The sequence below is a fragment of the Ambystoma mexicanum genome, chromosome 2p (assembly GCF_040938575.1).
Source record: "Ambystoma mexicanum isolate Mex_15411 chromosome 2p, UKY_AmexF1_1, whole genome shotgun sequence".
Lineage (NCBI taxonomy): Eukaryota > Metazoa > Chordata > Amphibia > Caudata > Ambystomatidae > Ambystoma > Ambystoma mexicanum.
The window spans coordinates 1,288,342,047-1,288,363,688 of record NC_090923.1 but is presented as its reverse complement, the minus strand read 5'-3'; positions in this window follow the sequence as shown (position 1 = coordinate 1,288,363,688).

Below are 21,642 nucleotides of genomic sequence, written 5' to 3'. Positions count from 1 at the left end.
ATACACGCGCCCAGGCCAATCGCGTGTGAGAAGCTTCTCGCGCACCCCTGTAATACCTGCACGCAGCCCAATCGCGTGTGGAACTTCACACGCACCCCTGAAATACACGCACACGCTCCCCCAGGCCCGATCGCGTGTGAAAACACCCGCGAGCCCCTGAAATACACGCGCCCAGGCCAATCGCGTGTGAGAAGCTTCTCGCGCACCCCTGAAATACACGCGCCCAGGCCAATTGCGTGTGGAACTTCATGCGCACCCCTGAAATACACGCACACGCTCCCACAGGCCCGATCGCGTGTGGGCCTTCTCGCGCGTGTAGGACTTTGGCGCATATTTTTTTCCTGCGCAGGGACGCTACCGCCTGCTTTCGTGTGGCGGACATGTATGGGCCTGTGCGCGTCTTTGGCCGTGCGCTGTTTTTCCCTATTCGATTCCATGAATACGTGTTGTAGGCGAGCGTGTGGGCGTTCTGCGCACTTGCCTCCTGTACTTCCCCCGTGACGCCCACATTTTCACGAGTTGTTCCCCATTCTGCGTGTGACGCCCCGTGTTACGCCTACTTTTGTTATGTGCGCCGCGCTATGTGCGAATTCGCTGTGGCCTTATCGCACGGCGTTCGTTGACCTGTGCGCCAGCGTGCGCCGTGCACTTTCTCAGCGCACATCCCACATTTCGCGCGTGCACGGACTTCCATGAATTGATGTGCGATGTTTTCTGTGCGATAATCGCACTTGCACTGCGATTTTCGCTGTTTCTCTGCGAATCGCATGTTTTCGCACACGTGCGCCGTTTTTTCGGCGCACGTTGATTCCATGAATCGGCCTGAAAGTATGTCTCTATGTCTGAGCGAATCTCTGCCTTGAATGCTATGTTCTTGAGTGCTTCCGATTTGAACCGCCAGGTGTTGCCCACCCCAGGGGGCCTTCCTGTAGTTAGGGTCAGTACCACTGGGGAGTGGTCTGACAGGGTGCAGGTTAGTATTGTAGCGTTCCCTACTCTGCCCATTAACGAGCCTGAGGTCAGATATATGTCTATACGTGTGGGGTATTCAGGGAGATATGTTCTGCAACAGGGTTTTCATCCGATGAACCAACTGGTCTAAACACTTTGTCGCATTCCAAGTGTCAAAAGAGTATCCCCCATGCTCCTCACGACTATAGATCAAAAAGACACTCAGTGGAATGCGCCACATGTTCCTTTATTGCTATGACTTAATGCCATTGGTTAACACGTGTTTCGGCCTTGGGGCCTTTCTCAAAACCGGATATATTCTGGTTAATCATACAGAATGCACCATCTATTTACATTTACCCATACAAGACAGGGAAAAGGGGTTGGACTAAGGTAGGAATTGAAGGTAAAGGAAAAATAAGCATCGGAAAAAACAAACAAAAAATATATATATTATTTTGAAATATTGAAAAATCTCCCCAAGTCTAAATATAAATAACTTCCAACATATTATTATCATGCCCAATGTCATTCTGTTGAAAAAGGTAAAACCACTGTATTAAGAGTAACAATGGTAATTGACAATGATGCCTAGACAATACTGTAATTCCCATTCATTCCTCATGTTACTCGGACCTAAGCAAGTTATTTATCCTCATACCAGCTTGTCCATGAAAAATCTGTCATCACCCACAAATTGTGTTAGAACAGCTTCCCCATGTCCTATGTGAGCCTCTCATATCTTGAGTCCACAAACATATTTTATATGCATTACTCATCCAAAAACGTTTGCACATCCGCCGGTCTCAGGATGCTTTGCAAGGATTTGGGCTCCCCAAGCTGCGCAATGTCCCGGCTTGCTGGTGTTCAGTGTCTGCCTAAGAGAGTTTATGGCTGTAGCGGCCACTGCCTCACACGCGCCTCACTGTCTCAGTGTTTCTGCAGCTCCTCCCGCTCCGGAGTGGTGAGACTTTCAATGGGCCACAGCAGGCTGCCCGGTCACAGGTTTCTCTTGTCGCTGGGGCCAGTTGGTCTCCTCAGTGGTGGGCACTGATGCCCCAAGTTGGAATGCCTATGTTGAAAAATTGACACCACCACGTCCGATTTTTCGGCAGGCAGTTAGCAGAGCTGCAACAATAGGCAGCCATAATGCTGGCTGCTCAGCAGCAGCACCCCCCAAAAGAAAAGCCTTTCTCACACTTTTAAAGAAGTTTCGCTTTGCTTACAGAATTACAAATAAATGTGTAGTAAAAAAACGACATCATTTTTATCGATTCCTGACACAATCATGTAGCTTCTTGGCACTCTTGTAATCAACAAATGTTTCTAAGACCAAGTAAATGGCACTCAGTTGATCTCTTTCAGTAGGATGAAAGTCTGGGTTTGCTCTGTTGGGATGTGATGCAGGTGGTGCATCAACCCACTGAGCAATTTTACCAACTACATCATGTCAATGTAGAATTGCCCAGCAAAATTGTACAAGCACACATCCTTTGAGCGTATTTACATGTGTTTATGAGCAAAGTAGCAAAGCTGGGTTCTGTAGAATTTGGGTCAGATTGGCAGGTGGCTCTGGGGAAGGGTCATCTGAAGATGTATCAAGGTGGCTGGGGATTTTCAGCATGGTGTTTGGGAGCCTCCTTTGCCTTACAACTGGTAAAAACAGTCAGAGGTGCAAGTGGGGTGTTTAAATGATAATAAAGTTAAAAGAATGCAGCACAGCGGTTAATGGCTACATGGTATCACAGCAAAGGCAGCCAGCAGGGGGCTGAAACACTAAATGTCCGCTGAAAGGCTATTAATTGCTCTTTGACAGCAGGTTGCTGATGATGGGGAATTCTGAATAAAAAAGCAATGAAGTACTAAGAACATTGCTAAATACTGCCAGATCCAGGAGACAGCCTGCAATGTGCGTGCTGCACACATTTAATGTCTCAAATTAAAGGTTTCTGTTTCATAAGACTTACAACCTAGGACATCTCCTCCAGATCCCAAAGCTCCATGGCACATTTCAGCTGAAAAAATGTAAAGGCTCTGACGCCATCCCTGCTCTGGGGTGAGTGGCAAAGACAGCAGGCAGCAGCTCTCCTCCAGGGGCAAACAAGTAGGTTCAGTAGGAAATGGGACCAAGAAGTAGCATTTCCAGAGCTGTTGACTGAAAAGCTCTTTCAGTTGAAAGGCAGATCCAGGTTGGGAAACTGCAGCTCAGCCAATACTCCTCTTGTTCAGGTGGTGAATGACGTTTTACTCATGCATGTCTTTTATCTGTTCTTCCATTCTGTGCCTGGGTTGTACCTGTGTTGCGATTTGCAGAGGACATTTTGCCCATGTGACCTAGCCCTCCCAACCAAAATGGAAAGGAAAAGTCACCCCTCGTGTTAAAAATGTGTGTTCTAGTGACAATTGTCACATCTTCTCTCTGTGGCAAACTGTGAAATATCAGTTTTGCAACAGATTTCTGGTCAGGCCCTCCACATGAACTGCTAATAAAGCACCCTTTTTCTTAAAGTGTGATGTTTTTGTATCCTGCTGGTACAAAAGCACAGGTTTCCTCTCCAACCCATCACATACAAACAATAACCAGTATTTGTATAACAGGAGAGCAATTCTCACCTTGCAAAATCTAAATAAAGCAATTTAACGGTAAATGAGGGTAGGCCAATCTGAAATCATTTGGCACTCCAAAAAGCCTGTGCTTTTGTCCCAGATCAGTGGATGTGTTAGGTGCGAGGAGCGGTTAAATGGATTTTATTTGCTTTTAATACATTACAGAATTACAGGCATTCTGTTTGAATATTAACATTGTTAAACTGAATCATACAAAGAAAATATTACTTAGTGACTTTGTGGACTTAACATTAAAATATTTTCACTATCTTTGAAACATTGCTCTGTAGAATGTCTTTGATTTCTCGGATCTGCCCTCCAGCCACTGATAGGAAGTTGGGAGAGGGTGTGACAGCATCCAGATATGCGCCCTCTCACTACCTACTCCACAGAACAGAGACCTTAATGGGAAATTCAAAGGGAGGAAAGCACGGTCTGTTTACATTTCTAGCACTTGGGAAAAGAAAGGCAGGTTTCTAAAAAGAAGGCCATGCTTCCCAAATGGAATAATAAACAACCTTTCTTTTCACTTGCTTCAGATTCTGGGGGATTAAATCATATTGTATCCCCCCTGCTTGCAATTATGGGGGGATTAATCACCCCTGCCCCCCACCCATTTCCAATTCCCACGGTGACTGAGCAGTGTAAATGAGAGTTAGTGAAAGGGTAGGAGAATAGGAGAGTGAGATATGTGGATGAGAGGCTGAAGGGGGTCAATGTAAGTGAAGAAGAGGAGAGTATTGTGATGAATCCAATGGAGTCATCACGGATTCCCCGGTGGGAACCGCCTCCCATGTGGCTATGGGACAGCGGCTGCCACCTGATCCTGACCCTGGGTGGTTATATGAGGGAGGATCACATGGGAGGAGACAACTACCGGGGAGATGTTATGATATGATATGATATGGCATTTATAACGCACCTATACACAAGTGTTTAATTGGATGAGTCACAGTATTTCCCCCTTTCCCATGAGAAAGACCCTCTGACACCCAGAACCTTAATGGCCTATTGTCAGCTAACCGTCCCCACTGTAGAGGAAGTCAAGAAACCTTTTCTCTGGCTCATTCTAGTTAGGCCTCCACCTTCCACACAAACACCCACAACCCACAACCCACATATAACACATTTTGTTTCTGATGTGCCTTTATGTGAAGTTCATAAGAAAAATCATCTCAGAGTTAAAAGATTCAATATCGACTTCAACTCCCATAACCACTCTGGTACTGAGATGAGGAGGAAAACAGGGGAGTTTGTGCAAAGTGGAGCTCTCAATACAACACACGGACTAGTTGTTTTTGCAAATCTTCATTGAGCGGAACATTTAAAAATGGAGGCCACACTTTGGCGAAGAGAAGTGCAGGGACAAGCAGTGCAGAAGGAGACATTGCCACCCACACTGGGCCCATGAAAGCTAAGCACACCGACGGAGATAGCAAAGCAAAGAAGGCCATTAATATAGGAAGTGGAACGCTGTGGGGGAGCCAGAAGGACTGTGGAGATGCTGGGAGCAGTGCAGGAGCTCCTGGGGGATCAGTCGCTCGAGGAGGCAGCAGACTTCATCCCGGGTCGAAAAGGAGAACTGGCGTGCGACTGCAGGCCCGTCAGGTGCTGGGTGATCATCCGCACACTCCAACCTGGAAGGCAGAAGAAGAAGACATAACGAAGAGGCGCAAGCAATGTCAGAGACGCTGGAAAAGACCAGTGAGTCTGCCCAAAGCAGCTAGGGACCCCAGGGCATTCCGACAACCGTGCCAACAAGTAATTGAATGGTACAAGATTGCTCATGCAGAAAATATACAAAGGTGAAGCTTGTTTGAATGCAGCCGAGGCAAAGTACAAAGGCAAAGTTTGTTCGAATGCAGCCAAGGCAAAGTACAAAAGTAAGATGCCATAAGAAGAATGTTTGAAGGCAGACAAGACAAACAGGGTAATTCATAGAATTTCGCAGAAAAGTGTCGCAAGCGGCTGGCGCAGAGTGTCCGCGTGCGATTGTCTGCGCCAGGTTCGTGCGCTAAAACCGATTTCCGCGCACAGCATATTCATGGATTTTAGGCTCCCAAACCAGCCGTGGCGCAGAGTATCACAGCAAACCTGCAGCAGCGCCAGTAACGCCCCCAAGAACGCCCTCGCGCAAGGAAAAGCCATCAAAATCGCTAAATCATCGCAAAGGGCAGCGCTAACCCTGGACCAGTCCACAGGGCTGCCAAACAAGGAACGCAAAGCGGGTAACGTGCATATCAGGGGTACGCGTGAAGTTATACACGCGATTAGCCAGGGTACGTGTATTACAGGGGTACGCGTGAAGTTTTACACGCGATTAGCCAGGGCAAGTGTATCACAGGGGTACGCAGGAATTATCACACGCGATTTGGCTGGGTACGTGTATTACAGGGGTGCGCGGGAATTATCACATGCGATTTGGCTGGGTAGGTGTATTACAGGGGTACACGGGAAGTTCTACACACGATTCGGCTGGGTACGTGTATTACAGGGGTGCGCGGGAATTCTCACATGCGATTTGGCCAGGTACGTGTATTACAGGGGTGCGCGGGAATTATCAGATGCGATTTGGCTTGGTACGTGTATTACAGGGGTGCGTGGGAAGTTGTACACGCGATTGGCCAGGGTACGTGTATTACAGGGGTATGTGGGAATTATCACACGCGATTTGGCCAGGTACGTGTATTACAGGGGTGTGCGGGAATTATCACACGCAATTAGGCTGGGTGGGTCCTCACAGGTGTTCCCTGTACACCCTCCACGGCCCCTGCAGGCAGCCCACAAAACAGGGGACTACCCTGCACACCTGCTCATGTCCCCCTGCACCCCCACCCCCCAGCAGTGCAGGGGCAGCCTCCACCAGGCCCCCACCCATGTCTCCCACCACCCCCACCCCCCAGCAGTGCAGGGGCACCCTCCACCAGGCCCCCACTCATGTCCCCTATCACCCCCACCCCCCCGCCACCAGGGGCACCCTCCACCAGGCCCCCATCCATGTCTCCCACCACCCCCACCCCCCAGCAGTGCAGGGGCAGCCTCCACCAGGCCCCCACCCATGTCTCCCACCACCCCCACCCCCCAGCAGTGCAGGGGCAGCCTCCACCAGGCCCCCACTCATGTCCCCTATCACCCCCACCCCCCCGCCACCAGGGGCACCCTCCACCAGGCCCCCACTCATGTCTCCCACCACCCCCACCCCCCAGCAGTGCAGGGGCAGCCTCCACCAGGCACCCACCCATGTCTCCCACCACCCCCACCCCCCAGCAGTGCAGGGGCACCCTCCACCAGGCCCCCACTCATGTCTTCCACCCCCCCACCCCCCAGCAGTGCAGGGGCAGCCCCCACCAGGCCCCCACTCATGTCTCCCACCACCCCCACCCCCCAGCAGTGCAGGGGCAGCCTCCACCAGGCACCCACCCATGTCCCCTATCACCCCCACCCCCCCGCCACCAGGGGCACCCTCCACCAGGCCCCCACTCATGTCTCCCACCACCCCCACCCCCCAGCAGTGCAGGGGCAGCCTCCACCAGGCCCCCACTCATGTCCCCTATCACCCCCACCCCCCCGCCACCAGGGGCACCCTCCACCAGGCCCCCACTCATGTCTCCCACCACCCCCACCCCCCAGCAGTGCAGGGGCAGCCTCCACCAGGCCCCCACTCATGTCTCCCACCACCCCCACCCCCATACCACCATGGGCAGCCCCCACCAGGCCCCCGCTCATGTCTCCCACCACCCCCGCCCCCCAGCAGTGCAGGGGCAGCCTCCACCAGGCCCCCACTCATGTCCCCTATCACCCCCACCCCCCCGCCACCAGGGGCACCCTCCACCAGGCCCCCACTCATGTCTCCCACCACCCCCACCCCCCAGCAGTGCAGGGGCAGCCTCCACCAGGCCCCCACTCATGTCTCCCACCACCCCCACCCCCCTGCCACCATGGGCAGCCCCCACCAGGCCCCCACTCATGTCTCCCACCACCCCCACCCCCCAGCAGTGCAGGGGCAGCCTCCACCAGGCCCCCACTCATGTCTCCCACCACCCCCACCCCCCAGCAGTGCAGGGGCAGCCTCCACCAGGCCCCCACTCATGTCTCCCACCACCCCCACCCCCCAGCCACCAGGGTCACCCTCCACCAGGCCCCCACTCATGTCTCCCACCACCCCCACACCCCAGCAGTGCAGGGGCACCCTCCACCAGGCCCCTACTCATGTCTCCCACCACCCCCACACCCCCAGCAGTGCAGGGGCAGCCTCCACCAGGCCCCCACTCATGTCTCCCACCACCCCCACCCCCCTGCCACCATGGGCAGCCCCCACCAGGCCCCCACTCATGCTCCCACCACCCCCACCCCCCAGCAGTGCAGGGGCACCCTCCACCAGGCCCCCACTCATGTCTCCCACCACCCCCACCCCCCAGCAGTGCAGGGGCAGCCTCCACCAGGCACCCACCCATGTCTCCCACCACCCCCACCCCCCAGCAGTGCCGGGGCACCCTCCACCAGGCCCCCACTCATGTCTCCCACTACCCCCACCCCCCAGCAGTGCAGGGGCAGCCCCCACCAGGCACCCACCCATGTCTCCCACCACCCCCACCCCCCAGCAGTGCAGGGGCACCCTCCACCAGGCCCCCACTCATGTCTCCCACCACCCCCACACCCCCAGCAGTGCAGGGGCAGCCTCCACCAGGCCCCCACTCATGTCTCCCACCACCCCCACCCCCCAGCAGTGCAGGGGCAGCCTCCACCAGGCACCCACCCATGTCTCCCACCACCCCCACCAGGCAGCAGTGCAGGGGCACCCTCCACCAGGCCCCCACTCATGTCTCCCACCACCCCCACCCCCCAGCAGTGCAGGGGCAGCCTCCACCAGGCACCCACCCATGTCTCCCACCACCCCCACCCCCCAGCAGTGCCGGGGCACCCTCCACCAGGCCCCCACTCATGTCTCCCACTACCCCCACCCCCCAGCAGTGCAGGGGCAGCCTCCACCAGGCCCCCACTCATGTCTCCCACCACCCCCCAGCAGTGCAGGGGCAGCCCCCACCAGGCCCCCACTCATGTCTCCCACCACCCCCACCCCCCTGCCACCATGGGCAGCCCCCACCAGGCCCCCACTCATGTCTCCCACCAACCCCACCCCCCAGCAGTGCAGGGGCAGCCTCCACCAGGCCCCCACTCATGTCTCCCACCACCCCCACCCCCCAGCAGTGCAGGGGCACCCTCCACCAGGCCCCCACTCATGTCCCCTATCACCCCCACACCCCCGCCACCAGGGGCACCCTCCACCAGGCCCCCATCCATGTCTCCCACCACCCCCACCCCCCAGCAGTGCAGGGGCAGCCTCCACCAGGCCCCCACTCATGTCTCCCACCACCCCCACCCCCCAGCCACCATGGGCAGCCCCCACCAGGCCCCCACTCATGTCTCCCACCACCCCCACCCCCATGCCACCATGGGCAGACCCCACCAGGCCCCCACTCATGTCTCCCACCACCCCCACCCCCTAGCAGTGCAGGGGCAGCCTCCACCAGGCACCCACTCATGTCACCCACCACCCCCACCCCCCAGCAGTGCAGGGGCACCCTCCACCAGGCCCCCACTCATGTCCCCTATCACCCCCACCCCCCCGCCACCAGGGGCACCCTCCACCAGGCCCCCATCCATGTCTCCCACCACCCCCACCCCCCAGCAGTGCAGGGGCAGCCTCCACCAGGCCCCCACTCATGTCTCCCACCACCCCCACCCCCCAGCCACCATGGGCAGCCCCCACCAGGCCCCCACTCATGTCTCCCACCACCCCCACCCCCCTGCCACCATGGGCAGCCCCCACCAGGCCCCCACTCATGTCTCCCACCACCCCCACCCCCCTGCCACCATGGGCAGCCCCCACCAGGCCCCCACTCATGTCTCCCACCACCCCCACCCCCCTGCCACCATGGGCAGCCCCCACCAGGCCCCCACTCATGTCTCCCACCACCCCCACCCCCATGCCACCAATGGCAGCCCCCACCAGGCCCCCACTCATGTCTCCCACCACCCCCACCCCCCAGCAGTGCAGGGGCAGCCTCCACCAGGCCCCCACTCATGTCTCCCACCACCCCCACCCCCCTGCCACCATGGGCAGCCCCCACCAGGCCCCCACTCATGTCTCCCACCACCCCCACCCCCCTGCCACTATGGGCAGCCCCCACCAGGCCCCCACTCATGTCTCCCACCACCCCCACCCCCATGCCACCATGGGCAGCCCCCACCAGGCCCCCACTCATGTCTCCCACCACCCCCACCCCCCAGCAGTGCAGGGGCACCCTCCACCAGGCCCCCACTCATGTCCCCTATCACCCCCACCCCCCCGCCACCAGGGGCACCCTCCACCAGGCCCCCATCCATGTCTCCCACCACCCCCACCCCCCAGCAGTGCAGGGGCAGCCTCCACCAGGCCCCCACTCATGTCTCCCACCACCCCCCAGCCACCATGGGCAGCCCCCACCAGGCCCCCACTCATGTCTCCCACCACCCCCACCCCCCAGCAGTGCAGGGGCAGCCTCCACCAGGCACCCACCCATGTCTCCCACCACCCCCACCCCCCAGCAGTGCAGGGGCACCCTCCACCAGGCCCCCACTCATGTCTCCCACCACCCCCACCCCCCAGCAGTGCAGGGGCAGCCCCCACCAGGCCCCCACTCATGTCTCCCACCACCCCCACCCCCCTGCCACCATGGGCAGCCCCCACCAGGCCCCCACTCATGTCTCCCACCACCCCCACCCCCCAGCAGTGCAGGGGCACCCTCCACCAGGCCCCCACTCATGTCCCCTATCACCCCCACCCCCCGCCACCAGGGGCACCCTCCACCAGGCCCCCACTCATGTCTCCCACCACCCCCACCCCCCAGCAGTGCAGGGGCACCCTCCACCAGGCCCCCACTCATGTCTCCCACCACCCCCACCCCCCTGCCACCATGTGCAGCCCCCACCAGGTCCTCACAATCCCCAATCATGTGCGTAATGGTCAGCCTCCACAGCCAAAAAGCCCTACCAAGTAACCCATTCACCCACATGGAAATGAAAACACATGTTACACCCCCAATGTTCATGAAGCAAATGAACCCATGTCCGTCACACACATATTTTCCAATTGAATGGGAAAACACACAACATGACATGCATGAAAGCAATGAGATGAAACCACACAGTGAACAATGGAAAAAAAAATGTATTGGACAAAAATACGAATGCTAAAGAAAGAAAACTAACTACAATGTAAATGTGAAAAAATAAGCTGCATGTCCGCATAAAAACACAAAAGTAGAAAATCAAATCCAAAAAATTTTGTCCAAAGTGAAATGTAAAAACTCTCCATGCAACAAAGAACTATGTACAAAAATAACAAGGGTCCATCATCACAACTGAACTAAGGAAACCTCCTAAAAAACCTACCTAAATATCAACTATATACAAAAAGTGGAGCAGTGTCCGTCGACTCCAAATCATAAGAAAAAACAAAGGAAACCTAAAACTAAAGAACTATATACAAAGGCAGCGGGCAAGTCCAGCGGCTCACTCCGTGGTGTTCCGGGCCAGGGCATCATCGAACTCCTGTTCGATGTCCCGGAGGCGGTCCAGTTCCATGGCCCGAGGGTCCGCAGGGACGACGCCGTGTCCTCCTCCAACCCCCTGCGGATTGCCTCGAGGCACTCGGCCCGCCTCAATGCCCTCCGCATGGAGTTCTCCGCCCTGACCATTGTGAGGCGCGCCTCTTCCGCTCGCCGCCGCTCCGCACCTATGGCGTGGCCCAACCGCTGCCACACGGAAGACACTCTCTGTCCTGGGTCCTCCTGCCCTCCGGCCGATGCCTGCCCCTCCGATGTGGAAGGCCCCGAGCCTTCATGGCTCCCACCATGTTGCTGCTGCTGCTCTGCCTCTGCCCGTGCACTGCCTCCAGCTGCCTGCACATCCTCCGCCGGCTGGGGTGCAGTTGTTGATGTGGCCACCCCTGCTGGACGTCCGACTCCCGACTGTGGCAGGGATGCCTCCTCCACCAGCCTGGCCGCACTGTCAGAGGCAGCTCCACAGGGCACCCAGGTGACTGATGGGTGGGAAGATGGCACAGAGGACGACTGGCGCGTAGGGGGTCCAGTTGAGGAGGGGGTCGGAACAAGCCCCATCAGACGGAGGAATCCGGTCTGGGTGACCTGTCCCAGCAGGCTGACGTGGTCAACGAGCCATTCGAGATGACGTGCAGTCTCTCCATGAAAAGACTGCAGGTCACCTCGCATGGCCCGTTGACGCAACGCCACACCAGCCAGGACAGGCTCAACCCGGACCTGGATAGCCACGTCCGCAGGCAGAGGAAGGCCAGTTGACGTCAGCTCATCCCCTGCCTGGAAACGGGTCTGGACGTAGGCATCCCTGCTGGTGCAAGATGATGCAGGGACAGGATCGGGGACAGGATTGCACACAGGCACCTCCGCGGCGGCCTGTGCTGCCTCCTGTCCCTGGTCCTGGACTGCACCACTAGCACCAGTGGGATCCCCACCTCCAGACCCCGTCTCTGGTGCTTGCACGGCCTCCTCCTCCACCAGACCCCCCACCAACCTGGATGACTCCGTGCCATCTTCCCCTGTTGGGCCCTGTGGGGTCCCAGCTGCCCCTTCTGATGCCGAGGAGTCCAACTCCAACCTCCGCCTCTTGGACCTCCCCCCGGCAGCAGCGGCCTGGGACGCGGCACCGGACTCCTCACTCCCCGACGAGATGACAACACGGGAGGGGAGCCGGGCCTTGCGTCTCCGGCTGGCGGTCGGATCCCCGCCGCTGTGCTCCACAGCACCTTCTCCGCCCTCTTCATCAGTTGACGCTGCAGACAGGGAGAAACAAAACACAGGCATCAGGGCACTGTACAATGGACACATACACACATGACAGTTGCACATGAGTGGCATTGGCAAACCTCAGACATGTCATCACAATCCCCAACACACATGTCATTGCAACTCGCACACATGAGCCATACCACAGCCATATCGCAACTGCCACCACCATCCATACACATACAACAGCATGAGCAGCCAAAGGTGAGCCAGACATCACATGCAACACAGGAAGTGCACCACACATGTACACACACCACCACACTTGCATGCATGTGTACACCTCTGCCAAGTGTCGCACTGTTCAGACGGGCATCCATGTCACATCTGCCAATCAGGCTTACACATACGGCAGTCACATGCATCCATGTTGCATCACTGTTGCACCCTTGTCAAATACACACACATGCACATGTACACAGTGCTCATACATGCAGCCCAAAACAACATACATGCGTGACATCACGGACATGTCTACTTACATACACATACATACAAACATGTGTGCACGCACAACTGCATTTGCCATGCAAGTCTACACACACAAGCATCATCCATGTCTCACACATTACAGCCCTCGCATGTGTCAGCCCCACGGCCATGTACACCCCCACCCATACTCGACCCCATACAAACAGATGTGCAACCTGCACAATACCGAAGAATCACCACACGCACTGCTCACAATCAGGATGCATGTACACTCACCGCTCGACTCCAGATGGGTCTGCTTCTCCAGGACCTGGACGTGGAGCGCTGGGGATATGCGTTCCAGGACCCCCATCTGTTCTTCCAACAAGTGGCCCCGGCGCCCCTTGGCATCCGCTGCCTTCAAGAGGCGCCGGGCCTTGTTCAGGGTCCTGGACCTGAAGTCCTCCCAGCGCTTCCTGACATGTTGTAAGTCCCGGACTGCCACCCCCTCCGCGTTGATGGCAGTCACAATGTCAGTCCAGATCCGAGTCCGTCCTTCCTTGTCGGCGCGGGAACTTCCGAAGAGGGCATCATACTGCCCCAGGACTTGCTCCACCAGGACACCAACTTCGGTGGCACTGAAGCTGGTGCCCCTCTGCCTCTCTGGCCGGGGGTTGTCAGTGGTCCCAGATGGTGTTTGCCCCGACATGACAACCCCAGAGGCAGGAGTGGGTGGGCAACTGGGTCCTGGGGCTGGGCTGTGGAGCGATGGAATCCCAGTCGGGAGTCTTCGGTTCCAGCAGGGGTGGTCACAGCAACAGCACCCCTGGCTGATGTGCAGGCAGCAAATGGCAGTGCACGTGGGCAGCAGGCAGTCAGGCAGCAGCAGATGGTAGGTGGGAGCGTGCTCGGGGCTCTGGGGGGCAGTAGTTCGGCCTTCTGGGCAGGAGCGTGGTCTTCCGTGTGCTTACGCGTGGCCAGCTTGGTACGGAGTGATTTGGCACGTGAAAATCCTTCACGTCAGCGTGAAAATCGAGGAAAGGCCATTAGCGCGTAAGCGTGTCAGCACGCATACGCGATTCTATTGGACCAAAGGCCCTCAGCACGTAAGCGCGTCTGTGACGTGACCCGCACGGGTGTTTCCCACACAGCACGTGATGACAGAGCACACGTGGAAAGACTGCACGTCAGAGTCTCATCGCGTGTGATTGGTGGAAATGGCCCTACACGCAGAAGTGACAAAGCGTGTAATTGGTGGAAATGGCCCTATACGCAGAAGTGACAAAGCGTGTAATTGGTGGAAATGTCCCTACATGCAGAAGTGACAAAGCGTGTAATTGGTGGAAATGGCTCTAGCGCGTACACGCCGCGTAAGTGACGCTGGACGTGTGGCCCTGTATAAAAGGTATGTGTAGAACACGTTTTCCTTGTACGTGCTTTTCGTGGAGAGCGAGTGGGTGAATTCTGTACTTCTTGTCGTTTCACACGCAATTTACTTCACGGCGTTTCAAGTTCGTATTCCCTGTTACCTCTGACAGCTTTTTCTCTTTTTTCGCTTTTACTGGTTTACCTGGGCCTGTTCCCTCAAACAGTGTTCCCTTCTACTGTTGTCCTGTCTCCTCAGACAGCGTACAAATCTTCTTTTGGCGGGGGTGTTGCCAACCAAACGTGCTCCTTTTACACGCTCGTTTACCAGGCAGACGGTGAGTCACGCACGTATCTAACATCTGTGCTTGCCCCGTGTGTAGCCTACCCCTTCAGAGGTCATTCTAGGCTGCGTGTGACACACATACGTTCATTCTTGTGTTACTGGGTGCCACAGCGTAGTGCAGGTTTCACTTCCTGCACACGTGGTCTAGGAGGGGTTGCGTGCACGTCATCTCCCTTTTTTGGGGCTCCTGTGCGTAGCCTCACCCGTCATCTTTCCCCAGGGGTTACAATCAGCCTTGCAAGAGCACTAGGGTACAATTACCATCTGGTACCCAACCCCTTTGACCCCCTATTGCCCAGGACAATAGTTTCCAGCCACTCCCATACGCACATTTACATCAGTGCCATGGCTGGGAGGCGAGGATTCCGTAAGGGTGGCAAAGGTGGAAGAGCCACAAGTGATGGCCGTGGTGGATCCGGTAGGGGACGTGGTCGTTACTTGCAGGGTGAGCCTGTCCCCCCATGTGTGGAGGACCAGTCAAGGGCACCCATAACCCCTCCCCCCTCCCGTTGAGGCTGATGTGGCTGACACCATCCATGCTCAGCCCTTGTTGGACCAGCCCATTGTGGCACCAGATCAAGCTGACTCCATGGCTGACTTCCAGGTCAGCAGGCCTATGACACGTGCGCTGGTGCACGTTGATGTCACCATGCCACGTGCATCTGGGCCAGCAAGGTCATCTGCTGCACCAAGGAGGCAGGGTGGAGAGGCTGCAGGGGCAGCTGCGGCTCCATCCACCCCAGCCCTCACACACCCAGCCAGGACAGTGTCGGTCCTAGTCCATGCTGCTGACATTCCCCCTGACACCATCACACTAGAGCCAATGCCTGCACCAACTCCCATGCTGAGTGTGCAATCCCACACTCCTGATACAGAGTCCACCAGGGCTCCTGCCCCTAGTGTCCAGAGCGGCGCAGGACACTCAGGATCACCACCACCTTCCAAGATGAAGAGGAAGAGTGCTCGTCCGGCACAGGCTGATGCCCCAGACACGGCTACACAGTCCGGCCCATCCAGGAAGCCCAGCTTCACGGATGACGAACTGAATAGACTTGTCGAGTATGTGTCCGGACATGACAACGAGATGGTCATTGTAGCAGGATCCAAGACCACACCTGCACCACGCCAGGCACACTGGCAGACCGTTGCGGACATCGTAAGTGCCCTTGGAATCATGAGGCGCACAGCCAATGATTGCTATAAGCGCTGGAATGACCTAAAGCGCAGGGCAAAGAGTAAGCTGGCCTCAAGTCATGCCGCAACTCTAGTGACTGGAGGTGGGTCTCCAGTAGTAGACATGGAACTCACTCCACATGGGTTCAGTCCATGGCACCTAGCACTTTGGGGAATCGTGCCACACCGTAAAAATCCAGGGCGGCAGCATGCCTTTCTGCAGGTGTTCTGGGCAGGTATATGTGCCTGCGGACTGATGGGTGTGCAGTCATGATGTTCAAGACCTGGTGTAGGCAGCGTGACTGGGTGGCCTGTGACACCCCACCCACTATGGGACTTGTCCGCTGAAATGATCCAGTGGCTAAGAAGTGCAGTACATTGAGGACCTTCTCCAGGGGGCTGAGTGCTTGGGAGCACAGGGTGGGTGATGTGAGGTCATCCTCCCACTCATTCACCAGGTCCAGTATAATGTGTGGTGGAAACCTGTACCTCCCATACACCTGGTCATCAGGCATCCCGAAAAAGCTGGTTCTGGGTGTGAATATTCTGGCCCTGACTATCCTCCTCCTCCTCCTTTGGTAGCCCACTGCCACTGCTGCTAGGAAAGGTATGTTCATCCTGGCGTCTGAGCTTGTTATTGTTAAAGTGCGCAAATTTATGCTTTGCGCGTGTTCTAGGCGAGCGTGTGACCCGCGCACCCCTGGAATCCAGTTCCCAGTCCAATAACGTGTGGAAATTCACACGCACCACGGGATACAGCGTGTGACCCGCGCACCCCTGGAATCCAGTTCCCAGTCCAATAGCGTGTGGAAATTCACACGCACCACGGGATACAGCGTGTGACCCGCGCACCCCTGGAATCCAGTTCCCAGTCCAATAGCGTGTGGAAATTCACACGCACCACGGGATACAGCGTGTGATCCGCGCACCCCTGGAATCCAGTTCCCAGTCCAATAGCGTGTGGAAATTCACACGCACCACGGGATACAGGTTCGCTGACGTACTTGCGTGTGTAAGTGCCCGCGCACCCATTAAATACACGTACATAGGCCAATCGCGTGTACGCGCACTTTTGTCCAATTACACGCAATGACACTCTGACGTGCAGTATTTCCACGTGTGCCCCGTCATCACGTGCTGAGTGGGGAACACCCGTGCGGGTCACGTCACAGACGCGCTTACACGCTGAGGGACTCTGGTCCAATAGAATCGCGTATGCGTGCTGATGCGCTTACGCGCTAAGGGCCTTTCCTCTGATTTCACGCTGACGTGCAGGATTTTCATGTGCCAAATCACTGCGTATCAAGCTGGCCACGCGAAAACACACGGAAGACCACGCTCCTGCCCAGAAGGCCGAGTTACTGCCCCCCAGTGCCCCGAGCAGCCTCCCACGTGCCATCTGCTGCTGCCTGCCTGCCTGCCTGCTGCCACCGTGCCCTGCCATTTGGTGCCTGCACATCAGCCATCTGCAGGGGTCCAGTTGCTGTGTCCACCCCTGCTGGAACTGAAGACTCCCGACTGGGATTACATCGCTCCACAGCCCAGCCCCAGGACCCAGTTGCCCACCCACACCTGCCTCTGGGGTTGCCATGTCGGGCACTTCCACATCTGGCACCAGTGGCAACCCCAGGCCAGAGGGGCAGAGGGGCACCAGCTTCACTGACACCAAAGTTGGTGTCCTGGTGGAGCATGTCCTGGGGCAGTATGATTCCCTCTTTGGATCGTCCCGCGCCAGCAAGGAAGGACGGCAGAGGATCTGGGCCGACTGTGTGGTTGCCATCAACGCGGAGGGGGTGGCAACCCGCGACGTCCTGAAGATCAAGAAGCGCTGGGAGGACTTGAGGTCCAGGACCCTTGTGAAGGCCCGGCGCCTCGTGGAGGGGGGCCGGGACCGCATGAGTTCCATCCAGATGAGGGTCCTGGAACGCGTACGCCCAGCGCTCCACGCCCAGATCCTTGAGAGGGAGGCCCGTCTGGAGTTGAGCGGTAAGTGTCCAAGCATTACTGTGTGAGACAGGGCATGTTGCGGTGTGCTGGTTCTATGATACTTGCCTGTATGTGTGCCATAGGCCATATATGCATGTATGTGTGCAGGGACATCATGGTAATGCATGTGCGACCAGTGATGTGTGACCCACATGGTTGTTGCATGTGTTCAAATGCCGCATGGGGAGCCCTATGCAGATTTTGAACATGAGAGCATGCCAGTCTCTGTGAGGGATGGGTGCTGATGCCAGGTACATATATGGTAGCCATGTCTGTGTGCCTGACCTGCGTGTCTGTGACTTGTGCATGCCATGGATGCATGACACATGTGTGTGACAATGCACAGATTCAGTGAAGCAGCCAAATTACCCTTGTATCCGCTGTGTTTGGTGTGTTTGGGGCCAGATGGATGTGACTGAGGTGAAGTGTGTGCATGTGATAGGCATGAGCCATGATGCATGTGAGTTACATATCATTGAATGTTTCAAGAGTCCATTGGACATGCATGGAAATGTCCATGGCATACACCATGCCTGTTACTGTGTGTGTTTTGCCTGGACTGACCCATGTGTTGTGGAGGGACATGATGGAAGTGCACTTTGACAGTGGTGCTCATCTGCTATTGCTTCCTGTTTAGGGGACCATTGTACAGTGCCCTGATGCTTGTGTTCTTTGTCTCCCTCTACGCAGCGGCTAGTGAAGAAGAGGGCGGAGACGGCGCTGTGGAGCAAGGCGGCGGGCATGCCCCCACGGCTGCAGCGGAAGGGGTGGGTGAGCCCCCACAGGGGCCTCCTACGGTGGGAGACGGTGAGGAACCATCCAGGTTGGTGGTTTGCACAGAGGAGGAGGAGGCCGCCACTGGGGCACACATGGGGCCTGGTGGGGGCATCCCTGCTGGTGCAAGTGGTGCAGTCCAGGGCCAGGGGCAGGAGGCAGTACAGGTCACAGTGGAGGGGCCTGTGCATGTCGCTGTCCCTGACCCTGTGAGTGCACCACCATGCACCAGCAGGGATGCCCCGTCCCAGGCCCGTCCGCAGGTAGAGGGGATGTCCATGTCACCTGACTCCCCTCCACCTGCGGACGTGGGAACCCCTGGCCGTGTGGAGAAGGTCCTGATTGGGGTCGCGATGCGCACGGCTGTGATTCGTGATGCCGTGCGTGCTTCCCGGGAGGACGACGCACGTCATCACGAAGTGCACCGTGCCGACGTGGCCCAATTGGGATCGGCCATGTTCGGGGGTTTTCTGCATGTGTTGTCCAATCTGGCGGCCCTCTTCTCCTCTGTGCAGGCTATACACCAGTCATTCTCCTTGCCGTCTTCCTGCCCAGATGCCACCAGGGCCCCCTGTGGACCTGCCCCGACCAATGCAGCCAGCTCGGTGGGGATCCCATCCCTGCCACAGTTGGGAGTCGGAGGTCCAGCAGGGGTGGACAACACAGCAACTGGACCCCAGCAGGTGGAAGATGCGACAGCATCATCAGGCAGGGCACGTGCACGACGGCGTCGGTGGTTTCCATCAGCCTGGATGCCGTCGTGCTGGCAGAGGCAGTGGCGTCGGAGGCAGCAGCAGGCTCGACGTGGGAGGCATCATGGCTCGGGGCCTTCAAGATCAGAGGGGCAGGCATCGGCCGGAGGGCAGGGCAACCCTGGGATGGTGGTGTCTTCCGTGTGGGAGCAGTTGGTCCAGCGGATAGGTGCGGAGCGGCAGCGGGCGGAAGAGGAGCGGCTCACCATGGTCAGGGCGGAGTTCTCCATGCGTCGGGTGTTGAGGCGGGCTGAGTGCCTCGAGGAAGCTCGCAGGGAGTTTGAGCTGGACATGGGGTTATCCCTGCGAGACCTCGGGGCCAGGACAGAGTCCCGCCTCCAGGACATCGACATGGAGTTCGATGATGCCCTGGCCAGCAACATCACCGAGTGAGCCGCAGGACTTGCCCGCTGCCTTTGTATATAGTTATTTAGTTATTTAGTGTTAGGTTTCCTTTATTAATTTTATTTTTTTTTGGACCGCTCGGACAATGGCCACTTTTTTACATATATTATTTTCATTAGGTAGTAGTAGGTTTCATTTATGGTGTTGGGCTCATGGACCCTGGAATTTTCGTGTATATAGTTTGCTTTTTGAAGAAATTTTTTTTTTATTAATTATTGTGTTCACCATGAGGAAATGGTTTTTCATTATTTTACTTCCACATGATTTTGCTTTGGACAACATTTGTTTTTGGATTACTTTGTTTATTTTATTTTTACATTTGTTCTCGGACATGGACCATTTATTTTGTTATCGCCATTGTTGTATGTTTGATTTTTTTACTTATTTTTCATCTTTAATACATGTTCTTTTTAACTTTCACTTGTGGTATTTTCTCATTGGTTTCATACATGTCATGATATGGGTTTTGACATTGACTTGCACCCATTGTGTATGTGTGTGTGACGGACATGTGTTCATTTACAGACTTGCCTTTGGGGTTGTATCATGTAATTGCATTCACTATGTGGGTGGATGCAATCCTTGCCTGGGTGTTTGTGCTGGGTATGCTGCCTATTACTGCCATGATTGAGTATCGTCAGGACCTGGGGGCAGGGGGACATGTGTGGGTGCCTGGTGGAGGCTGCCCCTGCACTGCTGGGGTGTGGGGGTGGTGGGAGACATGGGTGGGGGCCTGGTGGAGGGTGCCCCTGCACTGCTGGGGTGTGGGGGTGGTGGGAGACATGGGTGGGGGCCTGGTGGAGGGTGCCCCTGCACTGCTGGGGTGTGGGGGTGGTGGGAGACATGAGTGGGGGCCTGGTGGAGGGTGCCCCTGGTGGCTGGGGGGTGGGGGTGGTGGGTGACATGAGTGGGGGCCTGGTGGAGGCTGCCCCTGTACTGCTGGGGTGTGGGGGTGGTGGGAGACATGAGTGGGGGCCTGGTGGAGGGTGACCCTGCACTGCTGGGGTGTGGGGGTGGTGGGAGACATGAGTGGGGGCCTGGTGGAGGGTGCCCCTGCACTGCTGGGGTGTGGGGGTGGTGGGAGACATGAGTGGGGGCCTGGTGGAGGGTGACCCTGCACTGCTGGGGTGTGGGGGTGGTGGGAGACATGAGTGGGGGCCTGGTGGAGGGTGCCCCTGGTGGCTGGGGTGTGGGGGTGGTGGGTGACATGAGTGGGGGCCTGGTGGAGGCTGCCCCTGCACTGCTGGGGTGTGGGGGTGGTGGGAGACATGAGTGGGGGCCTGGTGGAGGGTGCCCCTGGTGGCTGGGGGGTGGGGGTGGTGGGTGACATGAGTGGGGGCCTGGTGGAGGCTGCCCCTGCACTGCTGGGGTGTGGGGGTGGTGGGAGACATGAGTGGGGGCCTGGTGGAGGGTGCCCCTGGTCGCTGGGGGGTGGGGGTGGTGGGTGACATGAGTGGGGGCCTGGTGGAGGCTGCCCCTGCACTGCTGGGGTGTGGGGGTGGTGGGAGACATGCGTGGGGCCTGGTGGAGGGTGCCCCTGGTGGCTGGGGTGTGGGGGTGGTGGGAGACATGGGTGGGGGCCTGGTGGAGGGTGCCCCTGCACTGCTGGGGTGTGGGGGTGGTGGTAGACATGAGTGGGGGCCTGGTGGAGGGTGCCCCTGCACTGCTGGGGTGTGGGGGTGGTGGGAGACATGAGTGGGGGCCTGGTGGAGGGTGCCCCTGGTGGCTGGGGTGTGGGGGTGGTGGGAGACATGAGTGGGGGCCTGGTGGAGGGTGCCCCTGGTGGCTGGGGGGTGGGGGTGGTGGGTGACATGAGTGGGGGCCTGGTGGAGGCTGCCCCTGCACTGCTGGGGTGTGGGGGTGGTGGGAGACATGAGTGGGGGCCTGGTGGAGGGTGACCCTGCACTGCTGGGGTGTTGGGGTGGTGGGAGACATGAGTGGGGGCCTGGTGGAGGGTGACCCTGCACTGCTGGGGTGTGGGGGTGGTGGGAGACATGAGTGGGGGCCT